Source organism: Callithrix jacchus, chromosome 3 (genome assembly GCF_049354715.1).
Source record: "Callithrix jacchus isolate 240 chromosome 3, calJac240_pri, whole genome shotgun sequence".
Taxonomy (NCBI): domain Eukaryota; kingdom Metazoa; phylum Chordata; class Mammalia; order Primates; family Cebidae; genus Callithrix; species Callithrix jacchus.
Genome location: NC_133504.1, coordinates 102443765 through 102463924, shown reverse-complemented (window position 1 = coordinate 102463924; position 20160 = coordinate 102443765). Strand labels below are relative to the sequence as shown.

Below are 20160 nucleotides of genomic sequence, written 5' to 3'. Positions count from 1 at the left end.
TGAGTGTGAATATCTACAGATTTATTACTTAATGCTAAAATTGCATGGTTACTCTTCCTTTCCATTATAGAATATCACCTGTACTTGGATCCTCTAGATTTACACATTTGACTTTATGGGTTTGGGTGACTGCTGTAGAATGTGTTAGAATAATCAGGGAACCTTCCTTAGCAGGTAAAATTGCTATAGTGTATATCCTAATATTTCAGACTCTCCATTAATTATTTCTTCAGTCACTGTGAATCCTGACTTTGGTTTTGCAAGCTGAATGAGAATGCTTGGTTTCCTTCTGTGGTTTTGTTTTGCTTCTTGTATTTGCTTAAGGGCTTTTAAAAATCTGCTAAGATGTCATATTATCTACTTATATTTTATAAGATACTCTGGCACAATTGTTCCCCCAAGAAGTTCTAGAAAGGTTTACTTATTAGTCTGGATTCTTTTTATTATTTCTGTGCTTTTTTTTTTTTTTTTTTCCTGAGATGGAGTCATGCTATGTCGCCCAGGATAGAGTACAGTGGCAAAATCTCAGCCCACTGCAACCTCTACCTCCCAGGTTCAAGCGATTCTCCTCCCTCAGCTTCCTGAGTAGCTGGGATTACAGGTACCCACCACTGTGCCCGGCTAATTTTGTATTTTTAGTAGAGATGAGGTTTCACCATCTTGGCCAGGCTGATCTCAAATTCCTGACCTCATGAGCCACCCACCTCGGCCTCCCGAAGTGCTGAGATTACGATATTTCTGTTCTTAATGAGTCACCTTATTATCTTCATAATAATAAAAAAGGTGTATGAGTGAAAAAAGAAAGTGGTATTCTTATAGTTACAATAGCTGACATATTTCATTTGTGATCTTACAATTTAGAAATACAAGGTTACAAATATCAACATTCATTTTAGGTTTTAATATGTGCATTTTTGCATTTATAGATGTTAAGCACAGAGCAAGTTCAGGATAGTTGCTCTTTCAGATATAAAAACTTTTGGTTTCACAGTGTTTTAGCTATAGTGATAAAATAATATGATTATAGCCTAGGGTAGATCATAGGTGCAGAAGCTTTTATTATTCTGTTTGTATGAATGTGGAAACAGTTCACAGAAGGTAAATAACTTGCTCAAAGTCACAAAATTAATACATGATCAATTTTACATTGAAATCAAGACTCTGACTATTGTATCCTTTCTTCTAGCAGCTATACCAGATAACGTTTCTTAGAGGAGAATATTTAGATGATTTAATATTCAAAAATATGCAAAATCATAAAACATTTTAGAATTTGTTGATAGTAAAATTAGTAGTGGTTAAATAAAACAAGCAAAAGGACACCCAGTACTCTTGAAAAGCATGTTGTGTGACATAGAACTGTAAAGTGTCTATTATTAAGTGCATATAAAAATCTTTAAGGAGAAAAATAAAAATAACAAAAATGGCAGAAGACAAACAGGGCATTTAGAGGAGTAATATGGAAATGTAGTAAAAGATGCTAAATAAATAGAGAATTGAAAGTTAAAATAATATGGCATATCACATTATAGTTACCAGATTGGCAAAACAATTAGCAGATTTAGATTACCAAGGATATGGAGAAATGGGAACACTTAACCACTGTTAGAGTGTGATTGTTGCAACTATTTTTAAGAGTGATATATCATTTATAGGTGTAGATAAATAATTATGTGGAAATATTCATAAGATTAAGAAATGGTATCTTATATATGACACCAAAAGCAAAAGTAATAATAGAAAAAATAATGGAAGTCTTTATCAATTAAAAAAATACACTTTAGAACAGGGGTTTCCAACTCCTGGGTCGCAGACTGGTAGTGGTCACTAGGAACTCGCCACATAGTGGGAATTGAGCAGTTGGCATGTGAGCATCATTGCCTGAGCACTGCCTCCTGTCAGATCAGTGGGAGCATCAGATTCTCATAGGAGAGCAAACCCTATTGTGAACTGTGCATGCAAAGGATCTAGGCCACAGGATCCTTGTGAGAATCTAATGCCTGATGTTGCGAGGTGGAACAGTTTCATCCCGAAACCATCCCCTCCCACCCGTTTATAGAAAAATTGTCTTCCATTTTTTGTCAACCATTCTGTGATGCCACAAAGGCTGGGGACTGGTGCTTTAGAGCACATCACCAAGAAAGTGAAAAGACAGTCCACATAATGGAAGAATATATTTGCAAATCATATATCTGATAATACACATGAATCTAGCCTATGTAAAGAGCCACTACAAATTAATAATAAAAAGAAAACCCAGTTTGAAAATAGACAAAGATCTAAACAGACATTTCTCCAAAGAATGTATACAAGTGGCTGACAATCACATAAAAAAATTGCTCAGCATTCTAAGTTATCAGAGAAATTTAGTCAAAAGCATAATATACCATCTAGTATACCATGTACTAAGATGGCTATCATAAAAAAGGTATAGCAAATGTTGCTAAGGATGTGGAGAAATTGGAACCCTCATCTGTAACTCCTGGGAATGTAAAATGGTACAACCACTTTGTTAAACAGTCTGGCAGTTTCTCAAAATGTTATGTAGTTGTCATATGATCTAGCAATTTGACTCCTAAGTATATACCTGAGAAATATGAGAAAATGTGTCCATAAAAACTTGCACACAGAATGTTCATAGCAGCATTGTAGATAATATAAATGTTAAATATATTAAATACCAAATGTTGTGTATCTGTATATAGAATGTTATTTGGCAGAAAAAGAATGAAGTACTGATACATACTACAACATGTAAAATTTAATACAACAAATATTAAAAACTATACTAAGTGAAAGAAATCAGATACAAAGAATTGTATGTTACATTTACTTAAAAATTCCAGAGAGGCTGGGGACATAGGAAGTGACTACCTGTATATGGTTTTGTTTTTGAGAGGGTTTTAAAATTATGTCATTTGATGGTTGTATACCTCTATGCCTATATTAAAAAGCAATGATTTGTACATATTAAAAATGAGTGAATTTTATGGTATGTCAATTATATCCCAATAAAGCTCTTAAAAATATTCCTGGGAGTGATAAATAGCAAATTAAGGATAGTGTGGAATAAGGGAGGAGAAGGAACTGGTACTCATTTGCCTTCATTCTCTGACCTTTTATATCTCAGAAGTAAAATATCTGTTAAGATTTTATAAAAATGAGTTGTAAGAATCTTGTATTCTCTGATCCATTTTTAAATATATTTGTAGCATTTTATATAACAGAAGAGAGAGCCAGTAATGAAATTGAGTACATTTATCCCTCCTCCCTTTCAGCTTGAAACATGAATTTTTTTCTAATAATTGAAGACAATTCAAGAAAATATCCTCTACAATAAAATATTCAACTAGGGCTTCTTCACTGAATGATGTTTGCTTTTTCAGTATCAATTATCATAGTATTTTATCTTTAAAATCAGAATTTTACTGAAAGAGTTTTGTTGTTTTATTATTTAATTTATGAGAAAAACTATATGTGATTTAGAGTTTCCATTAGCCCTGATTCAAATCAGATTACTTTTCCTTGGCTAAAAACTTAGCAGAGTAGCCCACCTGCAATGCTGCTTGCTTAAGGGGAAATGATATCTTCTTGGGACAGCTGCTGTTCTTAATTCTGAGTCTAACTTTGTGAGTAGCTGTTAATTTGCCTATGAACCTTTATCATGGACTCTCCTGTAACAGAATAAAAGTTTCTCTTGGCAGACAAAGAGCAGACCCTAGGCCAGGAAGTCTCATTCCTGAATCAGAGGTATCTATTACTTTTCTACTTGTTCATATAACAGAAATGCCTTTCTTGTCATAGGAGAGAGTGGTTGGGAAATTGCCTGACAAGCCCTTCTCAGATAGGAGGAGCTCATAGACATAACATAAGCATGTTTTCCTAGAATATTGTTTCATGCTTTTCCCACTCAGAGCCATGGCCATTACTGGTGAAGGAAAACAACCTCAGGGCCTTGAGTTTGTTTGTTGTGGTATTAATAACAAATGATGGCAAAGATGAATATAGTTGTGCTAGCATTCAAGTTGAAAATGCAGTTATTCTGTAGCATACAGGTTAGGTACAGTTTCTTCTATTTCTAGAGCTTATAGGAGCGATTGGAATAGTTTAAGCAAAATCAAAGTGAGAAAATATGCAGTGCCAGAAGCTTGTGTGAGGGGGTGGAAATTTTTGCAGAAAAATCAGATTTTGACTAGATACTACTTTTCAAATTGTGGTCCCTGCAGCAGCGTTACATAGGAAGCTGATATAAAAGCATGTTATTGGGGTATCAACTCAAATCCACTGAATCCAAAACTTTAGGGAATGAGCCCAGAGATTTGTGTTTTAAGCCCCCCAGTGAGTCTGTTATGTGCTAAACTTTGAGAACCACTGGACTAAATTATGTTGTTTTTTCAAAGGCAGGTGAATAACAGGCAGTGGAAATGCATGGAACATTTGTGAGTATAGTTTTAGAACAATTAAAGCATTTTATTTAGGTAATAGAGTCTTCTGTCTTATTTTTCTAGTAAAGGAATTTTAGTTTAGAGAAGTATAAAAGTGCTACAGTATCTAGCAATCTGACTTCATACATCTCTGAAGGATGTATTGGTTTCTAGTTTATTTTAAATGAGAAAGTTGTTGCATGATTTAATAGAACTTTGGAAGTTTCAAACTCAAGTGATTTTTATTTGCTATAAATTATAGGTGCTTTTCTTTGTATGCCATTTTATTACCTAAACTTGCAGCATTTTACACATTTAATAAGACCTAGAGCTATACTCTTAAGTCCTGAAGATATTATCCGAATAATTTAGAAAATTGCTAAGGGCATTCCCCAGGTCACTTTACTGTGTAATTTTTCCCAAGTATGTCTTGCATTTTAAATGTTTTCATTTTTCATCTTAATCTTGTTATGTATCAGTAACACATGATGTGTTGGCATCTTCTGGAATAGCACATTTGTTCCAAGTGAAAAGGACTAGGTTTGGAAAACCTAGTCGGCCAAGAAGTTTACCCGACAGAAACCTATGTTGAATCTAAAATTAATGAATTCACATTTTCCATCAGAATGAAAGTGGAAGGAAGCCAAGAAAGCACTATGAGAAGACGTTTGTGGGTCTCTGCCCTGCATGAACAGCATTAACAAAATATGTCATTTCTTCTTGTAGATAATAGACATGTTGAAAACAATATTTTACTTGTAAGTCTGAGATGAGACACAAACTCTGATTATGTTAATCCTCACCTTAAGAGTCATTTTATTGCATCTTTAAAATAAGCATATAATTACTTGAAGAAACCATTTTTTACCTTTGGTTTATCATACTTTTATTAAATGCTTAATATCTTCCAGTATTGTGAAATGCCCTGTGGATTGAAGGAAAATATTACCAGAGGGAGATCGTGGGGGCAGACAAATACAAAGAATACAGATCCATGGCTGGCTCTTGAGAAGAAAACTAACATAATTATATTTCCCACCATTTTTCTCAATCAGTTAATGACAGTTCCATCCTTATAGTTGATTAAGACAAAACCCTTGGAATTCTCCTTAGTTTCTCCTTCTCTCTCATAAAATACAGATGGCCCATTGGAAAATTAGTCATTACTGTCCATGTTGGGCACTTGCATGCATCACCTCCAAATCCTCTTTGACCTACCCAAGACTACTGTCACGGCTGCAGCCAACAGTTCCATAAAGGCATTGCCCAACTTTGTGAAGGTGTAACTGAATACTATCTCATTTCCTGGCCTCCTGTCATGGACCTTCTTTGATGAAGCGCATGGGAAGCTGGGAGGACCTTCTATACTCATGTATAACCTGCAATGAGGGCCAGATAATGGCCCATCAAACCAGACCTTACCAGTGGGGGACAGAGGCTGAGAGAGATAATCACTTCTCCTTGTATTCCCTGGGTTGGCTATACTTAGACTTGTTTCCTTCAGTTAGGTTCAACTGGATAACTTATCCTTGAATTTTCCCGTTCCCTCTTCTTCCCTTCCCTCTTCTCTTCCCCTTTTCAGACGGAGTCTCCCCTTTTCAGATGGAGTCTTGTTCTGTCACCAGGCTGAAGTGCAGTGGTGCAATCTCAGCTAGCTGCAAGCTCTGCTTCCTGGGTTCAAGTAATTCTTCTGCCTCAGCCCCTTGAGTAGCTGGGACCACAGGCACATGCCACCACGCCCAGCTAAATTTTTTTTATTTTTGGTAGAGATGGAGTTGCACCATGTTGGTTAGGGTGGTTGTGATCTCTTGACCTTTTGACACCTGAATTGCTATTGTTTCCTTCCTTCTTTCACAACTCCATTTGCACACTCCAACTTCCTGGGATGTCATTCCCAAATAAACTCACTGTATGCAAGCAGTTGTCTTAGGCTTCACTTTCCTGGGAAAGCAAAATTATGAAGTACCTTCAAAATACAATAAGTCCTCATTTAATGTTGTTGATAGGCTTTTGGAAACTGGCACTTTAAGAAGAATGACATAAAATGAAACCAGTTTTTTTCATCCATGTTATAATGGAACTCTATTATATCATGTCACTATAGTGACATATTTTGAAGCTTAGGTTTTTACCAGTGTGAAATTACATTATTTGTGGACTTGCTATACATTGTTTTGCTTAAAATTGCAGTTTCTAAGAAACTACCAACACCGTTAAGTGAGGACTTATTGTATATCTCAAATCAGACCACTTCTCATAACCTCCACCACTACTGCCCATGTCCAAACCACAGTCAGTGTTTGCCTTAATTATAACAACAATCTCCTGAATGGCTCTCTGCTTTGGTTTTTTGCTCTCTATGGTTTATTCTTAGCATAGAATGACAATCAGTAGAAATTTTCAAAAAGGCCAGTGAGGATCTGTTCCCTATTTCCTGTATGACCTTACAACGTACTAGTATTCCTCTTGCTGGACAAACTGGCACCTGTTACCCTGCAAGAATGCCAGGTGCACTTCTACTTCAAGGCTCTTGCTTATACTCCTTCTGTCTAGAACACTTTCCCTTTTTCTTCACAACTCACTCTCTTCGTCTCTCCCTTCTCAAAACTGACTTTTACATGGAGGAAATTCTATCTGTTCGCTTTAAAATCACTACCACTCAAAATAAATCTTGTCCCATTTCCTACTTTATTCCTCTCCAAAGTGCTTAGCATAATTTATAGTTCTTCATTGTTTTTAATTTACTGTCTCTTTTTCTCTTGTGACTGTGAGCTGTGAGGGCATGGAATTGTGTCTGTTTCTTTCTACTGCTATGTCCTTGAGCCTAGGACAGAGCCTGGTACCTGGAAGGTGCTCATGAAGCAATTGTTAAGTAGATGAATGAATGGGTATTTTAGAAACTGTGATTTGGACTGGTGTAAAGAAGGCTAAAGGATAGAGAATAGAAATTACTGTGGTGTAAAGAAGGCTAAAGTTAGAGAGTAGAAACCAGGCGGCTATGCCATCAACCAGGTAATAAATGATGAGAGCTTCCTTTTGGCATCTTTTAACAGCATTAATGGAGAGAGGAAGAAGCATTACAGAAAAATATAGAAGATTAAAGTGATTGAGTTGTTGATGGATTAGTTATAATGAATATTAGAGCAGAAGAAATATAGTAAGACTCAGGTTTTTTACTTTGGCAGCCAGGTGAATGGCTGTGATGTTTATCAGACAGAATACTGAAGAAAGCAGATTTTGGAAGGAATGGGATAGGGTGGAAAGGCTTCCTGAAAAAAAGAGTTAACTTGAGAGTTTGTTGAATTTGACTTTTCAGACCTCTTAGTGTCACTTAGACGCCTGATAGTCAATTGAGTGTGCTGGCCTAGAGCTCAGGAAAGGCTACTGTAGGGTAAACCAGTGCCTAGTGAGGGAGTGGTGCCTTGAGGTAGACTAGTGACCTTACAAAAAGCAAACAAGGAAAACCCACATGTAACTCACTGTGTTTCTGCAGGAGCATAGAAGTTCCTAATCATTGCCACTAATTCTTTTCTGGATTATTTGAAAAACAGAGAAAGAAAACCATGATAAATTTAAAAAATACATATATTGGTCCATTTTGAAAGAAAGATAAAGTCATTTATCTTAGACAAAGTGCCTGAGTATCTCTAGAGTACAAGGAATTTACTTTTAGCTTGTCCTGGCTAACCTCAAACTCTTTATTTTGCTTTCATAGCCATTTCCTTTTATTGAAAACATGTTGAAGTTTCTTTTCTTCTTCCCTTCCTTCACTAGAAATGAGTATGTTCTTTACTAAAACACTCAGAATTCATGTAATGAAAAATGTCTAAATGTTTCAAATACGATTTTTGGTATGTATGTATCTGTCTCATAACATAAAAATTTTAATTGTTGAATTCTTCAGCAACACATATTTTATATATTTTGAAGCATAGGATTTTGCCAATAGGTTTCATACCTCTGGTGATTTTATTACCTTATTTAGTAGAGCAGAGTCAAGCATCTTGAACTGGTCTTCAACTTGGAAATTTATTAAACAATTTGATTTCTCAAGGGGGCAATACTGTTGGGAAAGATTATTGTATACCCATCTCTGGGCCAACAGAGGATAGATATGAGAAAGACACTGCCCAAGGAAATTTATAGAAACTAATGAAAACAAAAATCACTCTGTCTGATCAGTAATCATCTCTTAGTTGGTGAGTATACCATAGCTGTGGATGAAATCTTTGACTTATTTGGATTTAATCCTTGCTGTTTAATCTCATACCAGTACTTCACAGTACACTAAGAAGATGTTAATGATTTGCCGGTCTGAGCTCACATTGGATACTCAGTGGGTCACAGAGGTATGATGGGCTACGTTGCCAAAATTGCAGTCAATAAAGCATAAATTATGAATATGTGTGTGTGTGTGTGTGTGTGTGCGCGCGCATGCGTGTATCTGTGTGTGTGTATATATATATATATATATATATATGAACCCTAAATTGTATTGCTGACAATGAAATTACACTTGTAGCTTTCTTGAATGTGAGAAATCATGAAAACCATAATTCAAGGGCCCGAGATAGTTCAGATTTAATTAAATAACCCTTTGTATTTGTTTTTAAAATGCCTGGTTATTTAATGAAACTTTGTAAACTTAACTGTTAGTCGGAGTTCTCCAGAGAAAGATCGCCAATAAGGGTGTGTGTGGGTGTGGGTGTGTGTATGGGGGTGAGTGTGGGTGTGAAGAGATTTATTATAAGGAATTGGCTCACATGATTCTGGAGGCTTACAAGTCCCAAGTTCTGCACTTGGCAAGCTGGAGACCCAGGAAATCAGGTGGCATGGTTTGAGGCAGAAGGCCAGCAAAGTCAAGACTTAGGCAGAGGGAAGGTTTCAGTTTGAGTGCGAAGGAAGGAAACGACTCATGCAGAAGTCAGGCAGGCAGGACTCTTACTTAGAGAAAGGGTCAGCATTATTGTTCAATTCAGGCCTTCAACTTATTGGATGAGGCTCACCCGTAGTACGGAGAGCAATCTGCTTTACCCAGTCTATAGATTTCAGTGTTAATCTCCTCCAAAGATACCCTTGCATAAACACTCAGAATAGTGTCTGAGCAAATATCTGGGCACCATGTATCCCAGTCAAAATGATGCACATAATTAACCATCACAATAACTAATTTTATTTATTCAGTCAGAAAGCATCTTAGGCTTAGCTCTGTGGATTAAGCAAGAAGGTCAGACGTTTTGGGTGTTCTAATGAAGTAGAAGACAAGTGTCAGGTAACACTTAATAGAGACCAGAATAAAGTTTTATATGTGTATGTGCATTTATTGAAATAGTTTTTCTAAAAAAGGAAGAAAATATTTTAAGTAGTTTTGATGACTTTTTCAAAATATTCTGGCAAATGTAATTTTATTTAAATCAGAGTTTATTTCATAGAATACCAACTTTATTTTTTAACAGACTTTTTGAGCTATTAATAAAAGAGGCATTCTATAGTGATCTACTCCAATGTATGTTAAAATTTCTAAAGAAACCCATTCTGTTCTACAGTGCTTCTTTTTTGCCAGTTTCTACCAACACAGTAGATTTTGAGGCGCTTTACTTACATGGTTTATATTGTAAAAGCAATCAGTGCATTTGAATGTGGTTTTACAAACTGTAATACTTTCTTGTTCTAATAAAGCTGATTGGTTTCCTTGGGGAAAAAAAATACAAGGAAAAATACAAGTCTTAAATAGTTGTATTCTTCACCATGATATTTTTCATGCATATTGAAACCAACTACATGGGATTCAAATTTGATTTCTTACTCGGAACTTCAATTATTAAACAGCCATTAAGAAAACTATACACTTGCATTTTAGTTTTATCCTTCTAAAATTTTGTTTATATTACCATACATACTTATTTGGAAGGTGGTAGAATGATAATAAAGTAATAAACACAGTGAAGAAGCAAAACAAAAATTATTTCAGTAATCATTTTAAATAAAAATTTTAAAAAATTAAAATGATTTAAGTATTCTGAATTTGGTTTGTATTGGAAATTACAGAAGTAGGAATCTATTAAATAAGCATATTTCTTTTCTCGAGTTAATATTTCTCTTTTATTTTCTTCAGATTTGACCAATGTGATATATCTCTTGCTTTTGGTTGCATGATAGTGGCAAGGAAGCTATTTCACAGTTGAGAGTCTTTTATGAAGGTATCTTTATAAAAACCTATCTGTTTATGTTTCTTTGTTAGGGAGACAAAAGTTCTAAGAGATTAGGGAGGAAAATTATTGCTAGAAATAGCAAATATAGTTTTCCCTCTTTTCCAGAGATCCTTTTCAGCAGTGATTTAGAAGTAGTAGGCTTTGGAGAGATTTGTTCTTAGTAAGTTAATATTTGACTTGCCAAGCAATTTGCATTTCTTAAGCTGCTGACCTTGGGAACGAACATGGAATTGCCATGATTTCTTCTGGGCATCTCCCCTGTTTTGGCAACTAGGAAAAGATTCAAGGCTGTGACTTCATAAAGAAAAGTTTATCTGTGTGATATTATCCTGACAGCTGTGTAGGATTGATGTAAAATGCAACATTTTGGTGAATGTTTTCTTTGAAGACACAAATCCAGTGTGAAAACCCTTTTTATGAAAAAGGTTTATGGCACTTTCATAGGAGCAAGGCTTGTCTTGTTGATTTGGATCAAAATCATTTCCTCCCGACATCATAACCATTTTACTGTTCAGTGGTGCAGAAGGCATCATAAAAAGTTAGTGAAGTGTTTTGGATCCTTCAGAATTGGATAAGGGATTGAAAAGAAGAAAATATCACCAACAGAAGTGATACTCTGGATAACTTCTTGTTAAGGAAAAAAAAGTATTTCCACACTGAGAATTGAAGGGTTCTAATGATTTGAGCCTTTCATTAAACATCTAATATAAAACCAAATGTTTACAGTTCCACTTAATCTTTCTTCATGCCTACTCCACTTTAAAGTCTTACTGTTTTCTCTCTCAGCTTTTAGAAACGGGAAATGGGACTTCTCTTAATGACTAATGAATATTTATGAAGTCCTTTGATAATTAAGGACTCATTAAAATTCACTTTAAAAGAAAGATAAAAACACTTTTAAGACCAAAGCAGAATGTGCTGGCATAGAAACTCACATCTCTCTTTCCCTGTTGTGAATTGTCAAGAGAAACACTCTACAAATGAACTAAGTGTCTTTTAAAAGTGATCCTAGGTAAGAGTTTGAATAATATAGACATATTTATTATATGACTTTAATTTTGCATTGACCTTTGGCTTGGTAAGTATTTTTTTCTGAAGACACTTGGAAATCCTATTTTCATATGGCATGTCATAGTGGTTAGATCAGGCTTTGGAGTCAGTTTTTGTATTTAAATCACTATTTCAGCTCTTTCTTAGCTTTGCGACCTTGAGCAAGTTCTTAGTGCCTCTGTTTCTGTATGGCAATATGGAAAAGATACTGCTACACATTCCACAAGCTTGTGGGAACAAGCAACTGAGTTAATACGTGAAAAAATACTTAGCCTAGTGACTGGAACGCTGGTTTTCTCTGCCTTGAGAACTCTTTCCTTTCAATTCACACACTTTGGCCCTGCTGCAGCCACTTGGAAAGGTCTTTGTTTTCTCCTTACTGAGGGTGGAGAGGTGCACAGAAATAGTTACCGAATCCTCACTCTTGATGGGTAGCATTTTAGTTTTCTTCTTTTTTTGCCATTTTTTGCCATTTTCATTTTTTGCCATTCTTTTTTTGAAGACCCCAAGGCCCCATCCTACCACTTCCAGCTACCTTGGACTGCAGCTGTTCTCTTGGTTCTAATAGGATACAGATAATATAGGGATGCCTAAATATATATTCAGTCACTTTCAAAAGCACAGTCTTTTATGAATGACAAATTGCTAAAGTAAACAAAGTTCTTTGGAGCTAGAGTAGTTATGCAGTTTTTTGCTGCTACTCTAGGTAAATCACCGTTATTTAGTAATGGAAACTGGAAAAAAAATACCTGGACCCGAGTTTGGTAATGGAAATTCAAAAAATACCTGGACATGAAATCAGATAGAGAAGTTACAAAGCTACATGCCTGCTCATGATTATTTTAAATATGAAATAGAAGTATGTTTTAGGATGAGCAAAGAAGTAAATAATGTATCTGCATATTTCTTTTTCCATGAGGCTTAACATTTGCCGAAGTTGGCACTGACCTGGAAGTCAAAAATTTGTAGTCTTGTTGATAAATGTATTCCTCTAAGGAACATCCCACTTAAGTAATTTACCATCCTACTTTACACACTGTAGATCATAAGATTAACTATGTCTTTCTAAAGGGCTGATAGCTATTATTTAACTCAAACCTTATCTTTAAGACAAGCCTCATAAATTTAATAATAATTAGCATAGTTTCCTTTACCATTTTCACCATCTGTTCTTCTCAGAGTCTATACAAAAGGTACTGGATCTGTTTCACAGTAACTAAGTGAACTTTCACGTCTAAAAATTATTTTCTATTGGAAAGTGAACGATTTTTAGGCAGTTAATAGTGAACCTGCTATGAGTTAGTCTTAAGTCTTAGATGCATCATAGTGGTACTTTATTTTCACATGTTGTATGTATATGATATGTTAGTGGTATTAGTAGTATGACTTTAATGAAAAATTAGAATATAATCCTGTATCATTTAATAGCCATTCTGTACTTTAGTGTTTGTGTCCGGTTTTGATTGTTGTGAAATTTGCCTTTCTAATTCTTACCCATATAGTCCTCAGTTTGGAGTAGAAAGACTTTATAAAAGACAGTTATTTTCCCATTTCCAAGTAGGCACTCAGGTACAATGGTACTAATTGGTCTGTTTTTCAGTTTATATTTCTGTAAGCCTTTTTTCTCTCAACTCAGGAGTTCCATAGCTTTCTTTCCCCTTTCATCCAGCCACTCTCACAAACCTGTTGTCCATTCTTTTTTTTCTAGTTGGGCTGAAGGATCAGACTTGTTAATTTGTTTAGTGCAAAGAAAGAAAGAAGAGAAGACCCAGGTATTGAACTGTGAATATCCTGTAACTATAAAACAGGCGCTTATTTTATGTGTAAATAGTAAAATGTACACAAGGCATTCAAAAATAGTTTTTAAATTGTATGCAGAAATGGAAGTGTTCAGTGAATAAGCTCCTCTCTTCCTAAGAGTCCTACCTTGACTTACAACCCTCATTTCAGTGTATGCGTAGTAAAATTTTAGGAAGAACTGGTGCTTTGATTGGAAAGATGAACTTAATTAGTGCTCTTTAGGAATCCATTCCAACTTTATTAGCATCACACTTGAGATTGCTCTTATATTGCTAGTTTGTCATTTTAAGTCCATTATAATAATGTATGTACTTGCTAATGTAAAACTACTATAAAAAGTTATAATCTAGTCCTTTAACACATTTTATACTTAAAAAGTTAAATTTTTTTTTCCAAAAATTTGCAAGGCTAAAAATCAGAATTGGATGCATATGTGAACAAGTTAACATCAAACAATGAAGTTTTTTGCTTGAAGACTGTAGGTAATAGTAGTAGTATATAAATTGTTTACACTTATATGAGGCAAACTGTTTTATGGACTGAAAGCATTTTACATATATAAGTATTATTATCCTCATTTTAGAGATGAGGAAATGAAAGTTCATGGAGGTGAAGTAAATTTTCTGAGGTCATACAGCTAATTATAAAAGTAATCAGTGGGGTGACTTATGTATAAATAAATTATGCTACTTGCAAGAAGAGGGAGATAGTTGGTAGGCCAGAACATATGTGCAACTAAGGTAGAGTGAAATATATAACACAGTAAAATCTGTGGAAGCATCAAAAAAGAAACACATTCTTCTGATTGGAAAATGTAACATCGATGGGGAAGGAGAGGGAGGCTGTTGCAGACTGGAAGAATATTATAAGCAATAACATGGGAATACAACAGACACAGTACATCTAATTAGAATAAGGTATGGCTAAGGAGCAGATGAAGCTGGTATGAAGGGTTGAATCAATTCATGGAGAACATTAAATGCCTTCCTAAGAAATTTGGATCTGTTAGAGACTTTTATTTTGCTTTAGATTTTAGCTTTATAATCATGCGCACATGTGTTGTTATCTTTAGGAGGCAGCAGTGCAAATACTAGATAATAGAAGTGGGCAGGAGATCAGAGTATTTTGCTAACTTTGGTTAGCGACAGGGATAACAGCAGTAGAAAGGAAGGACTCCAGCCAATAGCTTGTATTTTGTGGTCAGGGAACATGGAAGACGCAGGAAAACCTATCCTTTCTACTGGGAAAAAGAGAAATCTAATGTACATATGCCTGCTGTTAGTGATGTAGTAGTATTACTATTATGGAACGATTTGGTAAAGTAGTAATGTGGAGTGGTGAACATCTTAGCTCTACCTTAAGACACTATATTATATAGGTCTCAATCATTTAGATAGACAGTAATACTAGTGTGTATTTTGTCAGGCTCTGTTAAGAGTTACATGAAAACATGTTATGAAAGCTGTTAGAAGAGTTTTCACCTGATGTAGGCACAGTAAATAGTAGTTTTCCTTCTTTCCTTGATGGATTATTTCAGGAATTATTATTTACTTGCTTGAGGCATAACAAGAACAAAGTACAGAGCACTTTGCCAATGGTTTGTTGACATGCCACTTTCTACATAGAATTTTTAGATTGTCTTCATAAATTTTAAAGTGAATGTTTTATTTCCTGTATATTCTCTTTCTATCAAAAGATGGTAAATTAAAATTTAGTAAAGTTATTTAACTGGCTTTACATGATTATATTGTCATGGAAAAGCTGAGGTAAATGATTAAATATATGCCAGGTTTAAAACCTAGTTAACCCTCTCTGAAGATGTTATAATATATGTGTGTCTGAACCTGTTTAACATACACATATATATTCATGTAAGTATCTTGCAAAATACAAGATGCAGTGCAAATATAAAATATTGTTTAAAATAATAGCTAATATCATCTAGCTTTGGGAATAGCTTATAAAGTGAATTGAATACGGCACACACAGCATACCATTTTAAGATACATTTATGTGGTGCTTGTAAAGCCAAGCTGATATAGTGCTCTAAGCAGCTGTAAATATGAATAAGTAACACGGGTAAGCTTCTTGTGATGGGTGCGGTTCTCCAGTTTGGTTCTTTATGCAGTGCCACAGATACTTATCAGTACCAGCAGAAGCTGTGACTATAGAATTCCCACAGTATTGTCTTCTAAGTAGTGAAATGATACAACAAAGTAGAAAGTGACTTAAATTAGCTAAAAATTTAAAATATAGAGAGGTACCAGTGGGTATTACCAGTGGTAAATACTGGGAGGTCATCTATCATACTCTGGGAAGTAGTCTTGTATATGCATATTTTTAACTGGTATATATGTTTAAATTGGTTCTAAATTCTGGTAATGGCTTTATACATGTGTAGTTGCAGTGAAACTTATATTCCTTTTTGTGCTATGAACCTTGTAGTCTTTACTGACTGGTTTTCAGTCATGTATTTCTTATAAATGAATTTACTGGTCATTGTCTATATCTCAGGGACTGGGCTCTGTGCTAAGTGCTTTATATTGTACTTCATTTAATCTTCGCAACAGCCATGTGAGAAGTAAACATAATTACCCCTGTTTTCAAGATGAAGAAATTGAGGTCCAGGGAAACTATTGAATTTGCTCAATGGCATACAGCTAATTAGTCTAGTCCATGCACTTTCTTCTGTAAGGTGGTATCATGGTTACATTAGTACTAGAGATAATGTTCAGAACCTTCCTCTCACACCCATGTTCCCATGTTTCACTCTTTATTTATGTAAAACATAATTTATACAAAATGCCTCTGTCAAAATTTGTATTTCTTTTTTTTCTTTACTATTTTTGAGACAAGAGTCTTGCTGTGTTACCCAGGCTGGAGTGCGGTGGCTCGATCACAGCTCACTGCAGCCTCAGCCTCAACCTCCTGGGCTCCAGCAGTCTTCCCATTTCAGCCTCCAGAGTAACTGGGACCATAGGCGCATGCCACCAAATTGGCTAATTTTTGTATTTTTTGTAGAGACAGGGTTTCACCATGTTGTCCAGGCCGGTCTGGAGCCCCTGTGCTTAAGTAATACACCTGCCTTGGCCTCCCAAAATGCTGGGATTACAGGCATGAGCCACTGCACCCAACCAAAATCTGTATTTCTTGAGTTTAAAAATTATATGTCAGAAGGAAGAGGAAATGTTAGAAAAACTCAGCTGCATTTTCTCTTTTCATTTTCAATTTTAAAAAGCAGAGATTTTATCAAATGGTAATCACAATAGAAAATACACACAACTGAGATAGAGACATATCATAAATACATGTGAGGTAATGGCGTTTGTCCCTTTTGTCTTATTAGATGATCCATGAAGCCTTCACAAAGGGAAGCTGTTCTGTGTATCTCAAGAAAACTTGATCATGTGCCTGCCAGGTGCCTCACATGACTCTGGATGCCGAGGATGTGTCAGGCAGCCAAAGGGACCTAATTCTTGGTCTCATGCAGTTTATATTGTAATTTGGATATTCTAAATATTTCATGTAGAGTGTGAAGTAGTTCCACATTTAAGATATCATATAAGATACTTTCAGAGCATCACCATTTAATAATTTCAGGTGGGAAAAGAAGGACTGCTTAGTGTATCACATCATTCAGAATTAACAGCTTCCTGCAGCATGTAAGAAAAACTGACTTTGTGTTTGGAAATCAAGAGCTAAGTTCGAATCAAGACACTAACAAACATAAAGTTAGGGAAAAGCTTGTCTCAATATATATAATCAACTCTTCAGTGTTCAGGTGTGAAAAAAAAAGCAGAAGAAACAAAATTCTGCCTATGATTAATTACAGCCCAAAGCAAAAGCTATCAAATAGGCAAACCAAAAGCAAAAATCAACCAGGTCTGATTTGTATCACATTTGATAAAGTTTTTCTTTTTAAAATTACTTTTCTGAGAATGTGAGCTTTCTGTGTATGCTTGTTTTACTCTCATATTGATGATTCATTTCTTCTTTTCCCAAATATTTGCCAATATTTCATAACTGAATGAATCTAAGTGGTGGTAGTGTAACTCGTTTTGGGGTGCCAGGGAGGCAGCTCCCCCGAGAGATTGTTGTAGTCTTGGTCTCTGCTTTCTCAAGAATGAGAGAGGGGACCACAGCAGGTACATTTGTAAAGTAAATACTGGACCCAAAAATGTTGCAGAAAAGTGATTTAGGTAGAGAAAGAGGAAAAAAGTCTATGAAGAGAGAAAACTTCCACACGAGAGAGACAGTGTATGGAACGGGTTTCAAACATGGAGTCCAAAGGGGTGTGGAAGAAGGGGACTTTTAACCTGCGAGGAACCCCCACCTTCTCCAAGACCTCTGGCCAATGAAAGGAGTTTCTTAGAACTTCCGCTGGAGCGATTGACTTTTTGATTCTTTCCGTACCTGCGAAAATTAAAACAGAGACCATTAAATTTCCTGGATAGAGAGAGATGGGAAGGGGGCATGGTGCTGGGAAGTTCTTGCCCTTAAAACTACACACCTTTGTGGACCCGGGAAGAGAACACATTCCCTCGCTAGATTAAAAAATGAAGACTCAGGAGTTTAATTGTGCTACTTACAAATAAAAGCATTTAAAATACAAATGAAAAGCTATGTTTAGATCTCGAGGTTCAAAAATTATGTTTTATTTGTTTTCTTTTTTTATTGCATTTTAGGTTTAGGGGTACATGTGTAGAACATGCAAGACAGTTGCATAGGTACACACATGGCAGTGTGTTTTGCTTCCTTTCTCCCCTTCACCCACATTTGGCATTTCTCCCCAGGCTATCCCTCCCCACCTCCCCCTCCAGCTGGCCCTCCCCTTTTCCCCCCAATAGACCCCAGTGTTTAGTACTCCCCTCCCTGTGTCCATGTGTTCTCATTTTTCATCACCCGCCTATGAGTGAGAATATGCGGTGTTTCATTTTCTGTTCTTGTGCCAGTTTGCTGAGAATGATGTTCTCCAGATTCATCTATGTCCCTACAAACGACACAGACTCATCATTTCTGATTGCTGCATAATATTCCATTGTGTATATGTGCCACATTTTCCCAATCCAGTCTATCATCGATGGGCATTTTGGTTGATTCCAGGTCTTTGCTATTGTAAACAGTGCTGCAATGAACATTCGTGTGCATGTGTCCTTATAGTAGAACGATTTATAGTCCTTTGGATATATACCCAGTAATGGGATTGCTGGGTCAATTGGAATTTCTATTTCTAAGGCCTTGAGGAATCGCCACACTGTCTTCCACAATGGTTGAACTAATTTACACTCCCACCAACAGTGTAAAAGTGGTCCTTTTTCTCCACATCCTCTCCAGCATCTGTTGTCTCCAGATTTTTTAATGATCGCCATTCTAACTGGCGTGAGATGATATCTAAATGTGGTTTTGATTTGCATCTCTCTGATGACCAGTGACGATGAGCATTTTTTCATATGATTGTTGACCTCATATATGTCTTCTTTCGTAAAGTGTCTGTTCATATCCTTTGCCCACTTTTGAATGGGCTTGTTTGTTTTTTTCCTGTAAATCTGTTTGAGTTCTTTGTAAATTCTGGATATCAGCCCTTTGTCAGATGGGTAATCTGCAAAAATTTTTTCCCATTCTGTTGGTTGACGATTCACCCTAGTGACTGTTTCTTTTGTCGTGCAGAAGCTGTGGAGTTTGATTCGGTCCCATTTGTCTATTTTGGCCTTTGTTGCCAATGCTTTTGGTGTTTTGTTCATTAAGTCCTTGCCTACTCCTATGTCCTGGATGGTTTTGCCTAGATTTTCCTCTAGGGTTTTTATGGTGCCAGGTCTTATGTTTAAGTCTTTAATCCATCTAGAGTTAATTTTGGTGTAAGGTGTCAAGAAGGGGTCCAGTTTCTGCTTTCTGCACATGGCTAGCCAGTTTTCCCAACACCATTTGTTGAACAGGGAATCCTTTCCCCATTGCTTGTTTTTGTTGGGTTTATCAAAGATTGTATGGTTGTAGATATGTTGTGTTGCCTCCGATGCCTCTGTTCTGTTCCATTGGTCTATATCTCTGTTTTGGTACCAGTACCATGCTGTTTTGATTACTGTAGCCTTGTAGTATAGTTTGAAATCTGGTAGTGTGATGCCCCCCACTGTGTTCTTTTTGCTTAGAATTGACTTGGCTATGTGGGCTCTCTTTTGGTTCCATATGAAGTTCATGGTGGTTTTTTCCAGTTCTGTGAAGAAAGTAAATGGTAGGTTGATGGGTATAGCATTGATTCTGTAAATTACTTTGGGCAGTATAGCCATTTTCACAATATTAATTCTTCCTAACTATGAACATGAAATGTTTCTCAATCTGTTTGTGTCCTCTCTGATTTCGTTGAGCAGTGGTTTGTAGTTTTCCTTGAAGAGGTTTCTTACGTTCCTTGTGAGTTGTATTCCAAGGTATTTTATTCGTTTTGTAGCAATTGTGAATGGCAGTTCGTTCTTGATTTGGCTTTCTTTAAGTCTGTTATTGGTGTAGAGGAATGCTTGTGATTTTTGCACATTGATTTTATATCCTGAGACTTTGCTGAAGTTTCTTATCAGTTTCAGGAGTTTTTGGGCTGAGGCCATGGGGTCTTCTAGGTATACTATCATGTCGTCTGCAAATAGAGACAATTTGGCTTCCACCTTTCCTATTTGAATACCCTTTATTTC

General features: G+C 35.9%; 1 protein-coding gene across 18 annotated transcripts in view; it reads left to right on the top strand.

Moving 5' to 3' along the window:
* The window catches only part of BMPR1B (bone morphogenetic protein receptor type 1B), a 413639-nt gene that overhangs the window by 316287 nt on the left and 77192 nt on the right, over positions 1–20160 (top strand). Inside the window, exon 5 of one of the 18 annotated variants that reach the window (XM_054253134.2) lies at positions 13395–13458. The exons of the other annotated variants lie outside the window; for them this stretch is intronic. The gene's annotated coding sequence lies outside the window, so the exon portion shown is untranslated. The remainder of the gene's footprint in view (positions 1–13394; positions 13459–20160) is intronic. 18 annotated transcript variants of the gene reach the window in all.